This window comes from Anabrus simplex, chromosome 7, assembly GCF_040414725.1.
Source record: "Anabrus simplex isolate iqAnaSimp1 chromosome 7, ASM4041472v1, whole genome shotgun sequence".
Classification (NCBI taxonomy): Eukaryota; Metazoa; Arthropoda; class Insecta; order Orthoptera; family Tettigoniidae; genus Anabrus; species Anabrus simplex.
Window position 1 is genome coordinate 275,906,629 of NC_090271.1, and position 15,616 is coordinate 275,922,244.

A 15,616-nucleotide genomic window follows, 5' to 3' on the forward strand; every position below is an offset into this window, starting at 1 on the left:
TACATCTCAAATGCGCTTATACTGTTCTAAGTTATAAATATGTTATTAGTTAGCCTGCCCACCGCAGCCAGAGATTGTTGTTATGGAGGGAAAGCCAGTGAACTGGTTGTCTATGAATGTACGGCACTCACCTCTTGGTTGTCCGACTCGCTGGCTGAAGGGTCAGCGTACTGGCCTTCGGTTCAGAGGGTCCCGGGTTCGATTCCCGGCCGGGTCGGGGATTTTAACCTTAATTGGTTAATTCCAATGGCACAGGGGCTGGGAGTATGTGTTGTCTTCAATTATCATTTCATCCTCATCACGACGCGCAGGTCGCCTGCGGGTGTCAAATAGAAAGACCTGCACCTGGCGAGCCGAACCCGTCCTGGGATATCCCTGCACTAAAAGCCATACGACATTTCATTACCACTTGGTTTTACGTCAGCTTTGTATCACTCACCATGGAGACCACAAGGACTGGATACTAACCGAATAATCGTTACTGACCTTTCATTCCGATCCAAAGTTCATTTTCAAAAAGGTGGCTATCTCCTTGTTTACATTTACACATATCTGGATCCATGCCATAGTGGACTTTGGTCAAAGGGTATCCGGATTTGATCCCCGGTCGGTTCGGGGATCTTAACTTTAATCAGTTAATTCCTCTGGTTTGGGGGATGGGTATGTGTGTGTGTGCCGTCTTCATCTTCATCTTAGGCAGGGCCTCATCCTCAAAGACGCGCAGGTCGTCTACATGGCTTCATCTCAAAAAATCTGCACCAGGCCTCTCCAGAGGCCACACGCCATTATTATTTATAGCTAAAAATGAACATGACGAAATAATAATAATAATAATAATAATAATAATAATAATAATAATAATAATAATAATAATAATAATAATAATAATAATATTATTAATAATAATAATAATAATAATAATAATAATGTCCGGCTACCTCGTTGAATGATCAGCGTACTGGCCTTCAGTTTGGAGGGTTCTGGGATCGATACCCGCCCAGGCCGAGATTTTAACAGAGAATGGTGTATGTTTCTGGCTTAGCGACTAGGTGCTAATGTTCGTCTTAACACACTTCTCTTAAACTGTATACACCACATCACTCTACCAACCACTGAAGAAACGTGCAGCAGTGAGTAAACACATCCCTCAACATAGGGTTGGCATCAGGGAAGATATCCGGGGTAAAACTCAGCCAAAACCCTTACAAAATGCCGACCCCAGTAAATTTAGAAAGAAAACAACAACAGCAAACAATAATAATCTTCTTCTTCCTTTTCTACCGCTTTTCCCACATATGTGGGGTTGCGGGTGCGAACTGCGTCGCACATGTGGATTTGGCCCTGTTTTACGGCCGGATGTCCTTCCTAACGCAGCCCTATATATATATATATATATATATATATATATATATATATATATATATATATAAAAGAACTTGTCCGGACTGACTGACTGACTGATTCATCATCGCCGAGCCAAAACTACTGGACATAAAGAAATGAAATTTTGGGGATACATTCATATTACCATGTAGCGAGAAAGAATTATTTTTTGCCGGAAAATTCACTTAAGGGGGGGGGGGTGTTGGGAGTGTGATAGGAACTGAAAAACTGTTAATTATTTTTATGGGGATACTTATATCTCAAAAAAAGAAGGTAACAGGCGTGAAAATTGGTATTTGGAATCTCCTTTACTTATAGAAACACTCCTTCTTTTGGAGGGGCGGAGGGGGGAATCAACTTAACGGCGGTGGGGTGATAAAGGAGGTGAGACCAATTGATTTTACTGTTCATAATGTACTTAGAAAGAGCCTCCGTGGCTCAGGTGGCAGCGCACCAGCCTCTTACCGCTGGGTTCCGTGGTTCAAATCCCGGTCACTCCATGTGAGATTTGTGCTGGTCAAAGCAGAGGCGGGACAGGATTTTATCCGGGTAGTCTGGTTTTCGTCGTCATCATTCATTCCAGCAACACTCTCCAATATAATTTCATTTCACTTGTCATTCATTAATCATTGTCCCAGAGGAGTGCGACAGGCTTCGGCAGCTGGCATAATTCCTATCCTCGCCGCTAGATGGCGGCTTTACTCATTCCATTCATGACGCGGTCGAATGACTGGAAACAGGATGTGGATTTTCAATGTACTTATTCTGATCATAAAGCGATCATTTTTAATCTTTCCTGTGTTCCTTTTCAAGAGCCATTTTTTCCTTTGGAGAGCGTTCTTAGATTACAGTAGATTCTCCTGGCATATAAATAAAAATTTAAACACATTTCAAATAAACGGTAGGAATGAGATTGACCGTGCAATTGTTCACCTCTATAATTAGATCAATAATGCACGGAAGTATGTCATTCGTATCTCCAGAAATCCCGCGCAGTTGCCTACGCGCGACAGTGGTCCTGATCACATTGTCAGCAATGACAATGGAAGCAGATGTAATTTACCGCCAAGTAGCAGTCTTTCATCCTGCTGTGGAATCCAGAATAATAATAATAATAATAATAATAATAATAATAATAATAATAATAATAATAATAATAATAATAATAATGTTCTGGACCGTCGTCAAACTGTGCGGACCGCGCTGGAAACGGATCCTGGACGGGTAATTACCACGAATGCAGACCGGACGCGGGTTTCAGTACCGCCAAGGTACCCTAGACGGCACCATGCTGGATCTCCTCAAGCAGAAACTGGTATTGTGACCGCTCACAACATCACCTATGGTATGTCATGATATCCAGGAGATGAAATATGCCGTTTTCCGCGTCATTCTACGATAAAAACTGCCCAAGTTAGAATTTTTCTGCCCGCTCCAGGACTCGATTTGCAGTATCCAGAGTCGCGCGACCCAGCTCTAGTTGCTGGTAATTAGCAGCAAGGCGGTGCAAGAGCGCTTGTACTCGACGTTTTCTCACTCCAACCACGAGCGAGATGAAAGAGACGCGTTATCACGTGACAGAGAATCTAGGTCACTAGCTGAGCCCAGAGAGTATATCCAACGTGAAAACTAACATTATACCCTGTTTTCCTCGCTCATTGTCCACTGCCAACTTAACGCATTCAGCTGTTTTATTTCTGTTAATATTTATAAATCGCAAAATACCCAATGGATAATTAAGCGCAAACATTCATTTGAATCAGGGAATTTTACGCATAATTATGAGACGGAAAAGTGCTCTACTTAACTGACAGGGCGGTAACTACGCTGTAAACAAGGACGCGTCTTATTGACTAACAGATGTTGGACCCTAACCGTAACAACGAACACAAAGAATCCCCTGTGCTCGTCATCATTCACCGCCAGAGACTAAAGGACGCTTTTGAGATTGCTTGAGAATCTACGAAGCTATTTCAAAAACAGTCACTCAGTGGGGATGGGAATACAGGAGCTACATTTTGATACCCTGTTCGTCACTATACGTTGCGTATTAACGGACCAACGCGTGAGAAAGGATTGCATTTTTCCCCCACCCTCAGCATTCGGGTCTCTAGCGTAGCGCGCCTATATATTCAAGAGCTGAGAAGGAGACACTACCCAGTGCATTTTCAGTGTAGCGCCAGTACGGTAGTATTTCGTCGTGGTTTTTGTGTGTGAGTCGTTTGTGAAGAAATAATCTTGTAATTTGAGCAGTGTAATACAGTGATTCATTAAAGTCTGTGAGTATGTGGAAATAATCACCCTCTGAGTGAGATGTTAGCGTGTACAGTGTGCCGCAAATTAATAAATAGGAACGGTACGAAACCGTAATAACCGATGTCCGTGTGTAGAAAAGGTCGTACATCGAGCCTCCGATGTGTCTAAGTTAATACGGCTCAATTAACATATATAGGAACGTACTTAGCGAAGTGGGTGGAGCGAACGTGCTTGATATCAATATGAATTACCAAGAAAGTCAGTGAACGGCTCAGTGTAGACCTAATTGAGGACAGCGCCACGTTAAAGTAATCCGTAGTGCAGTTGAGAGCTCGACTCACGGCTAAGTGCATTAGAACAGGCCTGAACTAGTATCATGAATACGAGAATGCTAATATATTAGTGGCCTAACCACTGTCGTTTCTAGGGAAACTAGTGAAATTTCTGGGCCTATAATCGCTGCCTACAAGAAGAATAGATAAATGAGAAGGGATTAATGTCGGGCTTCTGGGGCATTACCGACATTGGGTTGGAATGCTCGTGCTATTGAGCAAATCCAACAATATGTTCAAATTGTGATGTGTAATAAACTAACGCATTCACTTGAGATATTTTCCCCTCATTTACATGTCTACGAGAACGCCGGAGTGAACGCCGACGTCCAGCTGAATGCCAGAATTTTGCCTGTATATTAGAGAGAGCCAGACGCGTAGCTGTCTTCGCCTGGTGTAGCAGAGAACGTCGAGAACGTCATACCAGATCAAGCCGTCATGTTCGTGATTTGCCGGGAGGTCATCAAATGTCTTCACATCGCCGATGACGTAATGCAAGCAGCTTAAGTCCATGGTGTGCCCTCCTGTAAAGCTGTGAACGTGGTATCCGGAAGGCTGAGTACATTTCCAAGTGTTTATATCTTTGAAGGTCGTGTCCCATTGCAAATATGTAGATTTTTCACTTAGATGTAACGTAGACTGCAAGCACGCCATTTCAGAGGGATAATAATTATAATTTCATTTTTATTTGAGTCTTTTATAGAATACTTTCACCATGGTTTGGGGACGACCATATTTTACTTCCATCCTTGTATAAGGGTTCGATAATGCATGACGTAATTATAAGGACCTTGGCTTAATTAAGTGTGAAGCGCTGTCAAGTAGAGAAGGCTTAAATATTATGTAAAAATGACTCCAATTATCGACTTTGCATAGTATATACGAGTCATCAAGATTTTTCAGTAATTCATTTTTTTGTGCGCTTCACCTGGTAGAGATCCCTCCTAATTAGTAACTAAGGCACCTGGAACAAGGCATCGAGACAGTGGGTATGTTACATCGTTAATTAATTAGTTCGCGAATGCGCAAGTTAATTTGGACCCTGGTGGCAGGAGATCATCATTAAATCTGCATCGTGGTCAATGTACCGAGAGGAAATGAAATGGCTGAACAGGCTGTAGCCATAATATATAGTGTGAAATGAAAATGTGAAGTTCCCTTAGAATCTGTCATTACGACACGCGAGGCGCATATCGCGATGTGAATATGTTGATTACGGCCGTATATAGGGCCGGGATTTGTTGTGATGCCATGGTGGCCAGTATTGAAAGAAGTGAATAGATTATTTGCCGTGAAGCCATTGTCCGAGAAGGCTTAGTGGACCGCTCTTTGGAAGTGTGTCACGGGCAGCTAACAGCTGGAGTTTTATGAGCCCCTTTAAACGGGGGAGTGAAGGCGTTTTCTTCAGTGAAATAGAACAGATACAAGTGGCGAGTTTCTTTCCTTTCGGCACAGAGATTACGTGTGTTAATTTAAATAGAGCCAACGTCGCAGAGATCCCAAATGAGCATTAAAGGAAGGATCCCTCCAATTTCTTTCTTAATTACTTATAGCGTATAGGGAATTCCAGGTCAGATATACCCTGTCTCAGAAGGTCCTGAGTTCATTGCAGGAGACAGTAAAGCTTACTGTCACAAGCGGCAGGTGAATAAGGCCACCTGCGATTCATTGTGTGTATGTGAAATGTATATATTCTTGTCCATTTGTTGCATGTAGTGCTATAATACTTTGTTTATGATGTCTGGTATTGAAGTCGCTAAATGCTTGTCCATAGGTAACATCGTTGGGTAAATAATGTCCTGATATATGTGTTGATAAAATCCGAATGAAATGAGCGTGTTTATTATATTGCATATTTGGCAACGTTTAACTTAAGGAAGTGTTGTACCGCGACTTTCAAAGGATTGGGAGTGTAAATTGCCTATTTCTGTTCATACGATACTAGCAAACTTATATCATAATTTGATGCAAATTGAATATATTAATTCTTGGCAGGTAAACAGATTTACAGCGGGGTGTGTCCATAATGATTACATATGTATGTGATGTAATATAAGTGTAGAGTGAAATAATTAGAGAGAAAACGCCTCTCTAAATCTGAGGTAGTGTAATAGTTCGAGAGGGAACGCCTTCTTAAGTTTGAATATTTAAACGTATAATGAAGTGTAGAAAAAGACTACCGAACATTTGAACGTTAAGATCACCCAAGTTACTGTATGTAAGGTGTTTGTATGGCATACCCATGTAAATAATGTGTTTCACTAGTATAAGTAAAAATTTGTTATACAAGATATTGTCTCTCTTCTCATTAGTAATGAAATGGTATTCCTCTCATAATTAACTTTTCCCCCTACTATAGAGACTATTACTAAAGAACTTATCGCCCCATCGGACAGTCCATAGACCCGAAAATGCGATACCGGCTCGGCTAGCGAATTATTCTAGTAGGGGAGGGTGAAGCTTCGACAACCGGGCTGAGTTCGAGGCTCACCGATGGTGCTCCATTCTAACGTCATATTTATGAACAATGGTAACTGGTCCATGTACTGATGCCTTGGAAAGGTACAGTATTATATATAAAACGTTAAGCATTCAATTATAAATTTCAGTATAATACCGTAGCGAAGCACGGGTATCTTGCTAGTTGAGGGATATTATCACTATTGTGTGTTTCTGTGGTGGTTAGTGGTGCGGTGTGTTGTCTAAATATGAAGAGGAGAGTGTTGGGACATACACAAACACTCAGTCCTCGTGGCAGAAGAATAAATCAGAAGCGATTAAAATCCTCGAACCGGCCGGAAATCGAATCCAGGACCCTCTGAACCAAAGAACAGTACGCTGACCATTCAGCCAACGAGTTGAACAACAACAACAACAACAACAACGACAATAATAATAATAATAATAATGATAATAATTATAATTATAATTATAATGCTTTTCGTTTTTCCCATTAATACAAGTTTAAAGGGAAGACACAGTCCCTGAAATGTAACGTGGAAATGCGTTCTTCTCCTCATTAACATTTCCTTCTCCTTTTCTTTTGCTATAAGGTCTAGGCCAAGAGGTCTGTTCCGTTCAAAAAACGAGGTATCACCTATTTATCTTAATAGTGATCTTCCTACATTTATCCTTAATCTAGATTGGTAATCACTAATCAGGAAATTGTTTGGGCATGCTGTTGCCATTCTTTAGATTGGTGTGGATATTCCAGCTTTTGTTCGGTTATTCTCGTTGTCTTAATGCTCAGCGTACTGGCCTTCCGTTCAGAGGGTCCCGGGATAGATTCCCGGTCGCGCCGGGGAATTTAATCGCTTCTGATCAATTCTTCTGGCTCGGGGACTGGGATTTTGTGTCCGTCCCAACACTCTCCCCTTCATATTCAGACAACATACCAGAGTACCAACCTTAACAGAAACACGCGAGGTGATTACATCCCTCCATATAGGGTTGGCGTCAGAAAGGGCATCCGGCCGTAAAACAGGGCCAAATCCACATGTGCGACGCAGTTTGCACCCGCGGCACCACAGGTGTGGAAGAAAGCGGTAGTAAAATAATAATAATAATAATAATAATAATAATAATAATAATAATAATAATAATAATAATAATAATAATAATCAGATTCCAGCTTTTTTGTTCACGTAATCTTTCTATGTGACTGAAGACCTCTATTTGTTAATGGATATATTTCTTTCTCTATTGGATTAAGATAAGAACATCTGCAACACTTCGAAGGAACTTCATTTCGCTTGATTTTAAATGTCTTTAACTCACTTGATTTGATGATAATATTGTCAATCACGCATTCATTGCGGAACTTGTAATATTTTACAAAATCTTACTCCATTGATCATTGCGCTTAGTCTATTCTGCAGCAGAATACTGCTCTGGTGTTTGGCTTAACAGTGCTCACACACAGCTAGTAGATTCACAACTTCGTCAAACCATGCGAATCATAACTGGTACACTTCGTGCTACACCGACCCAATGGTTACCGGTTCTCAGCAATATACTACCTCCACATATCAGGAGACAGAAGGCCCTTTTGCAGCTATGGAGCAGAATGCTAAAGAATGAACGTCTACCTGTTCATGAGGATATCAGACAGAAATGCACACGCCTGAAGTCTCGCCAGCCTGCTTGGAAGACAGCCGTGAAGATAACATCTAGTGAATTCAACCCCACCTCTAAATGGTTAACAGAGTGGTCTTTATCCCCAGCTCGGGCAATAGTGGATAATAATAACCCATCCACAAAGCTGACAGGCTTTGATCTGCCACGTTGCACCTGGAGTAGACTAAACCGCATGAGATGTGGAGTAGGTAGAACAGCATCTACTTTACACACCTGGGGCTGGTCAGTTTCTCCATACTGTGATTGTGGGGAGGTTCGACAAACAATGAAACATGTAGTGCAGGAATGTGCACTCCGTGCTTTCACTGGCACCATGGAAGACCTCAACACAGCAACACCCGAAGCAGTGAAGTGGGTGGCGGGTTTGGACATTCACATTTAGTGACATGTACATCACTCGCACTCAGTGTGTATATATGAACTGTCAGAGTTGATAGGTGGATAGCGATGTAAATATATTGTGTTTTCTTCTTGTACTTTCAAACTTTGTAAATTGCTTTCTTTGACTGTATAGATATGATAATTTGTATTTACTTTGTACTCATCTTTCACTGGTTGTGTAAATAGTTTATAGGTTGTCATTATTCATCATACGCCAAATAAATAAATAAATTGCGCTTTATTCCTTGGGGTCGCTGTAATTGTGCCACGCTACTTTGGAACTGATTTCTCTTAAATATTAGATCTTCCTCATTCACATAAGAAACCATGTAGCCATTGCAGTTGGATAAAGGTACTTGTAATAGAAAATCATTCTTTACAAACATATCTTGTGACTCCTGTGTTACAACATTTTAAAGCCAGTGTTTCTGTTTGTTGTTAGAAATTGTTAGAAATTGCTCAGCTATAATTTGCTAACAATTTCTGGAGAATTTTTAGATTATGCGAGAGTTAAAATATCTTCAGCAAACATTATCATATTAAATATATTTTACTCTCTCTATTCCAGTTGTAATCTGTCATTTGTCCATAGTTGTATATATTCAGAATGAAAACAACATGCCGTCATTGAAGACCAAAACAAACAATCAATCAATCAATCAATCAATCAATCAATCAATCAATCAATCAATCAATCAATCAATCAATCAATCAATCAATCAATCAATCAATCAATCAATCAATCCTGATCTGCATTTAGAGCAGTCGCCCAGGTGGCAGATTCCCTATCTGTTGTTTCCTAGCCTTTTCCTTAAATGATTTCAAAGAAATTGGAAATTTATTGAACATCTCCCTTGGTAAGTTATTCCAATCCCTAACTCCCCTTCCTATAAATGAATATTTGCCCCAGTTTGTCCTCTTGAATTCCAACTTTATCTTCATATTGTGATCTTTCCTACTTTTATAAACGCCACTCAAACTTATTCGTCTACTAATGTCATTCCACACCATCTCTCCGCTGACAGCTCGGAACATATCACGTAGTCGAGAAGCTCGTCTACTTTCTCTCAATTCTTTCCAACCCAAACTTTGCAACATTTTTGTAACGCTACTCTTTTGTCGGAAATCACCCAGAACAAATCGAGCTGCTTTTCTTTGGATAAGATATGAGTAGGAATAAGATATGAACTAATACCTTATATAGCAATTTTTCCACCTGTTAAGTGGAGCAGTTTCGCAGGTTTAAGCAAGGACTGTAATATCCCCATGTTCCCGTCAAACACCTCACACTTCCTAACTGATCTTACATGCTGGTGCTGGTTGTCGAAGCGTGCTGCGCGACGCACCGGTTGTCTGGCGTGACGAAAGAGCAATTGGAAACTGTGGAATGTTCAACTTGGGCATAGGAGTGTTACAGTCAGTGCTTAAACCCGTGCGTAATAGAGGCGTAACCCATTAATAATTGCCCCATTTGATGTGTGAGAGAATTACAAGATATGGTGTTAGCTCCTATCAATTTCTTCATGTTTTGCCCTGGTATTCGAAGACGGCATTTTACATTCACCCTATAAACTTGTACAGTAAAAAACCTGTCCTCCGCCGTATACAGGATTCCGATTCATACAGGTGATTAAAAAAACATAAAAGTCATAAGTGCATGCCTCCGTTAGATTATCCAGTAGTACATTTGAGGAGAGTCTATTCTTCAAACTTGCTGGGTTTTTTCTTGTTATTCGCTTTACGTCGCACCGACACAGATAAGTCTGATGTCGATGACGGGATAGGGAAGGCCTAGGAGTGGGAAGGAAGCGACCATGTCCTTAATTAAGGTACAGTCCTAGCATTTACCTGGTGTGAAATTGGGAAACCACGGAAAACCACATTCAGGGCTGCCGACAGTGGGATTAGAACCCACTATCTCCCGGATGCAAGCTCACAGCTGCTCGACTCTAACCGCACGCCCAACTCGCCCGATAAAGTACTGTTTCCACCTTAGGAAAGGTGTGGGAAAGCGCAGGAATCATAAAATAAAAGGCAAATGGAACTTACCGATGGTCGAGTTTGGTACAACTTTTAGGGCCGGTTTCATCAACACTTGTTAAATATATACTAACAAATAGTTAGTTAATACTGAGCTAAAAATTTAATAACGTGTTAGGTTTCCTGCGTTTCTTCAAACCTTACCTCTAAAATGTTAACTAATCGACTGATAACTCTCCCAATATAGCGAAATGGTGCGAATCAAGGAGGCAGTGGTATGAACACGCTGTTTTACAGCGCACTCCGATGTGCTTTTGTTTGACTGCAGCTGTTAAATATGGCGCGTGAAGTAAAACGGAGTCGTAGTTCTAATTTCTCGTCTTGCGAAAAGGAATTGCTAATTGAATTGGTTATTAAATATAAAGAAGTAATAGAGTGCAACACAGCTGTCGCCGCAATAATGGTTAAGGCTGTATGGCATTTGATCCGTAATTCCAGGCTAAGAACAGGAAATCTTCTTTTCTAGACCCCTATAATCCTTTCCTCACAGTTCCGTGTCCTGATATGCACTAGACTGTAGCGGTTTTGAGGTCTTCCTTCAGGATGTAAGTATAGGGCTAAAAGGTACCTTCTTAAAGGATATTCTCCATCACCTACGAAAATCCCTTCGTTAATTGCCCCCACTTCAAACTGGGCTCTAATATGGGAGTTATTAAATATTGTACTGCCCTGTACAGAAGCAGGCCACCTAGCAACTACATCCCTGATTTGGAGGTTAGAGTCACTAATCACCTACACATAACAGAGAAGTATCCCTTCCGATTACGATATATTTCGGCCCTATTGCCTCCAGGTGATTGGATTCTTAGTTGTGTGCAATCGATTGCACCTGGAACACCAGGAAAACGGCTTATTTCGTACAAGTCTCGGATAATATGCTGATATTCTTCTACTGAAGGGAATGTTACATCCCGTATCTCTTTCTCATTGGTGCTATTATTGCAGAAACTCGACAAACAACTCTACTAACAGTGGCTTTAGAAATTCCAGCATTGACTCCGACCATTACGTCAAAAGAACCAGTAGCAAAAAATCTTCATGTTATCAGAACCTGCGACATAGGAGAAAGAAGTTTCTCTTCGTAAGAAATTCAAACCTCACTCGAATTTCGCCATCAACTTTACAACGACTACTTTCGATAACCTGTATCACTGAAGAAATTCTGCAACCGTCAGATTTTCAAAGCACTACGTCGCAAACCTCTTCTTCGATCAGGATTATTGTATAAAAGATTTAAATAGAGCGATTCCACATCTAAAGGGCGATTCATAGCAGCCATCTTGGAACAGGTTGCTCAATGCTCATGTTAGCCATTTAACACGGAAAATGGCTGATGTTAACTTTAACACGAAGTTTAACATATGTTAACGTTAAGAGTTGTTGATGAAACGCAAATTTTATTAAATTGTGTGTTAACATGATTTAACAGCTTGTTTGTACTAACATATGTTGATGAAACCGGGCCTTAAGGAATTACATCTTTCTTGTTTTAATTGCTCATGGCAACCGATAATATTCAATTCCTGTAATGCATGTAGCGGAATTCTGATTTATTCTTTGGAAGTTGAAATGGCACCTTTTGAACAGACACTCCTAATTTATATGATTTTGTGCGGTAGTAGATACAATAATGACACTAATCACACACTTACAAACACTGGTTCGTCAGCGCTAACACAAATGTGCTCTTCCTCAGAACTTCCTCACAGCGCACAGTAGTGCCGTCTTCTTCTTTCTCTACAACTTTTCCCACACCAGTGGGATCGCGGGTGCGAACGGTGTCGCACATTTGTCCCTGTTTTACGGCCGGATGCCCTATGGAGAGATGTAATCACTATTGCGTGTTTCTGTGATCGTTAGTAGTGTGGTGTGTTTTCTGAATATGAAGAAGAAAGTGTTGGAACAAACACAAACACTCAGTCCCCGAGCCAGCAGAATTAATCAGAGGCAATTAAAATCCCCGGCCGGGAATCGAACCCGGGACCCTCGGAACCGAAGGCCCCAACGCTGGCTATTCAGCCAATGAGACGGACAGCGCACAGTAGTACAGTATATACACTTATTTAATACACATCACATGTTACATACAAATAACACCGATAGTAATACTGTACAGTACTCTCATCTTCTTCTTCCCGTAATCCAGTACGCTGGACACAACTATCCCTTTGCAGCGCGGTTCTCAATTAAAATACGGTCACGGTAAATAATGTCGAACAATTCCGCGCCACTTTTCGTTAGCGATGTAGAATAAATGTTCTACGCGGCTGATAGGGGATATCGGTACGAATTAACGTCAGCTTCGTTTTCGTATTCATCGCCCTCCATTTCTGTTTCCGTTTCTTGGAGGTGGTGAGTGACCAACATTTCGATATTTTCAACGTCGCCTCTGTCTCAAATACTAGATCAATGACTATGTAATATTTTGCACTGATATTACCATAATTGCACTGTTGTTGAAGCAATCAGTATCTAGGTCATCTTAGATCAATTTGGAATAAACATGTACTAAAATATGGTTAGGAAAGAAATTTACATACTGTCTAAAATCCTGCTCTTACCCTCGATAACCTATTATTATATTAGTACCGCAGTATATCTCTCACTCTTATGAAATTTTATCTTCCTATGCGCTTTTTGCAGGGGATGCCTGGCCGAGGCGGTAAAGGCATGCTCGGTCCACCCGGAAAGACGGAGGTTCGATTCCCCGTCAGGAAGTCGTAAAATTTAACCCTTTGGCTTTCAAGGTAACGATCTATCGGTACCCACGGGTCCTGCGAAAACTGTCAGGGTAACGATCCGTCGTTACCCGCCTTTATTATAATTATTTCATTATTTACGCGCCAAATAGCATTTTTTTTTTGCACGGCATAAGAAGAGTACAGTTTTATCTCACGTTATACTCCGCGGGAACTGCCGGCTAACCGTATTTATCGTTATTCTTGAGGTCTGAAACATGTGCTCACTGGAGTTCCGTGTCTTGTTTACATCGTGGTTGGTGGCAAACTTGCTTTCATTTCTCTCTGTTTTCGTTCGTGATTATATAGTGAAATTAGGCTGTATCGTAGGCAATATATTTAGTTTACTTGTTAGTTCATTATTGAAATAGTTTTCTTAGGTAATTAGGTGCATAGTGATAGTGAAGTGTAAGATATTGTTCATTTAGGTTTGGCCTAGTTATTTATCGCACGCGACATGGCGAAGAGTGTTCATTTAGCTGACGATGATATCACTGAATATCTTGACAATTATTCAAGTGATGGTGATGTTTCTCAGTCCGAATTCCATGGTAATATCTTCATTGGTGAGTCTTTTATATTACATTTAAGAAATGTGTGTTTTATGCAAAAATGGCTGACATTTTTCAGTGTTACATCACTTTAAACATTTTAATATATCCTTGGATGTAATGGACATAGAATCATGATATTTACTATGATAGTAAACAATAATATAGCCTTCCTACTGACATGAATAACAAACTCGGATTGTGAATACTATTTCCTAGAATTACTTCCAAACTTTCAATATCTGAAATTTATAACTTTGCTTCTATATTTATTATTTTTTAACATTAAACGCTTTCGGTTTAGGGAAATGACTTACATGCAGTGATACTAAGTGATGTATATTCTATAAGTTTGCCAACTTTCATGTTGATATCTTCATTGGTGTGCCTTCAATGCAATTTTAAAAGAAGTGTATGCATAGTGTGCTAAATACGGCTGTCAGTTTTCACACATCCATCAGCTGAGAGCTTGAAAGCTAAAGGGTTAAGAAACGAGATTTCCATTTCCGGAGGTGCACATGGCCCTGAGGTTCACTCAGCCTGCATCCAAAATGAGTACCAGGTTAATTCCTGAGGACAAAGGCGGCCGGGCGTAGCGCCAATCACTCTACCCCATCAAGTGCTGAGGTTACGGATGGTGGAAGCCTTTACCTTCCACCCCTCCAAGGGCCTTCATGGCCTGTACGGAGATAACTTTACTTTTGCTTTACTTTTATGTGCTTTTTGCAATGTAATATTTACCGAAGAACTCGTCGGCAGATATAGCGGAATACAAGAATCTACGATACGTCATAGAAAGCAGAAGAAGCAGCCGTCACTGTAGTCGTCAGTAGTTACTGGCGCTGGGTTGTAAGCACTAAGGTGGTAACTTATCTCTGCAGCGACCGCAATGTGGCCAGGGAGCATCTAAATTGCTGAAGACACTCAACGTAATAAGCAGTGCGGATCAAGGATGACAACCATGACACACTCACAACGTATCCTGTAATCTCTCGCCGTTCATCACCATGAAGTATTTCTGTCAAATCTCATTAACCTGTTTCACTCCGTCCATTACACTGGTAACTCTGATCAACACTAGAAATGTTTCCGAATTAAAAGCACTCAATCCCTTCATTTTGATTTAAAATTAAAAAATACGATATTTAAAAAGCTTAGTTAGGTATCATTCTCTTGGAAAACAGAAATTTGTTTTGCACTATGATGGACGGACTTTATATAATACAGGTTGTCAGCATGGGAGCACTCTATGTTTTATTTCTACAGAAGCTATTTTCATTACATAAAAGTCGTTTGTTGTGCTTACGGAAACCTACATGCTGTTATTTTTCAATATAATTTTCTGTGTTCGTAGTTCTCAGGAGAATTAATTTTCTGGGTAAATGAGCTTTTTGCTCATTTTGTTTTCCAGATCAAATCTAAGGCTCATACATCACCAGTAAAATGTGATAATTGATATCTCCTGAATGAATGAACTGTTATATCACAACATGCTATATATTCTTACATGAGTGTAATCTAAGGCTCCTACATCACCGGGAAAATGTGATATTTGATATGTCCTGAAGGACTTTTTGTTAAATTATGTGTCAAGTCGCCTGTACAGCGGCGTTAACACTTAACATTCGTTGAAGAAACTGCGCCTAAATGTGTGAATAGTGCAGATAACGTTTGTTATGCAGGTGGTGAAGTGACTCTTTCACCTTCTAAACATGAATTGACTCTATGAATAAAGTCAACTTAATATGTAATAAAATTATCATTCTTTCGACTGTAAAATAAATAAGGATGGACCCTA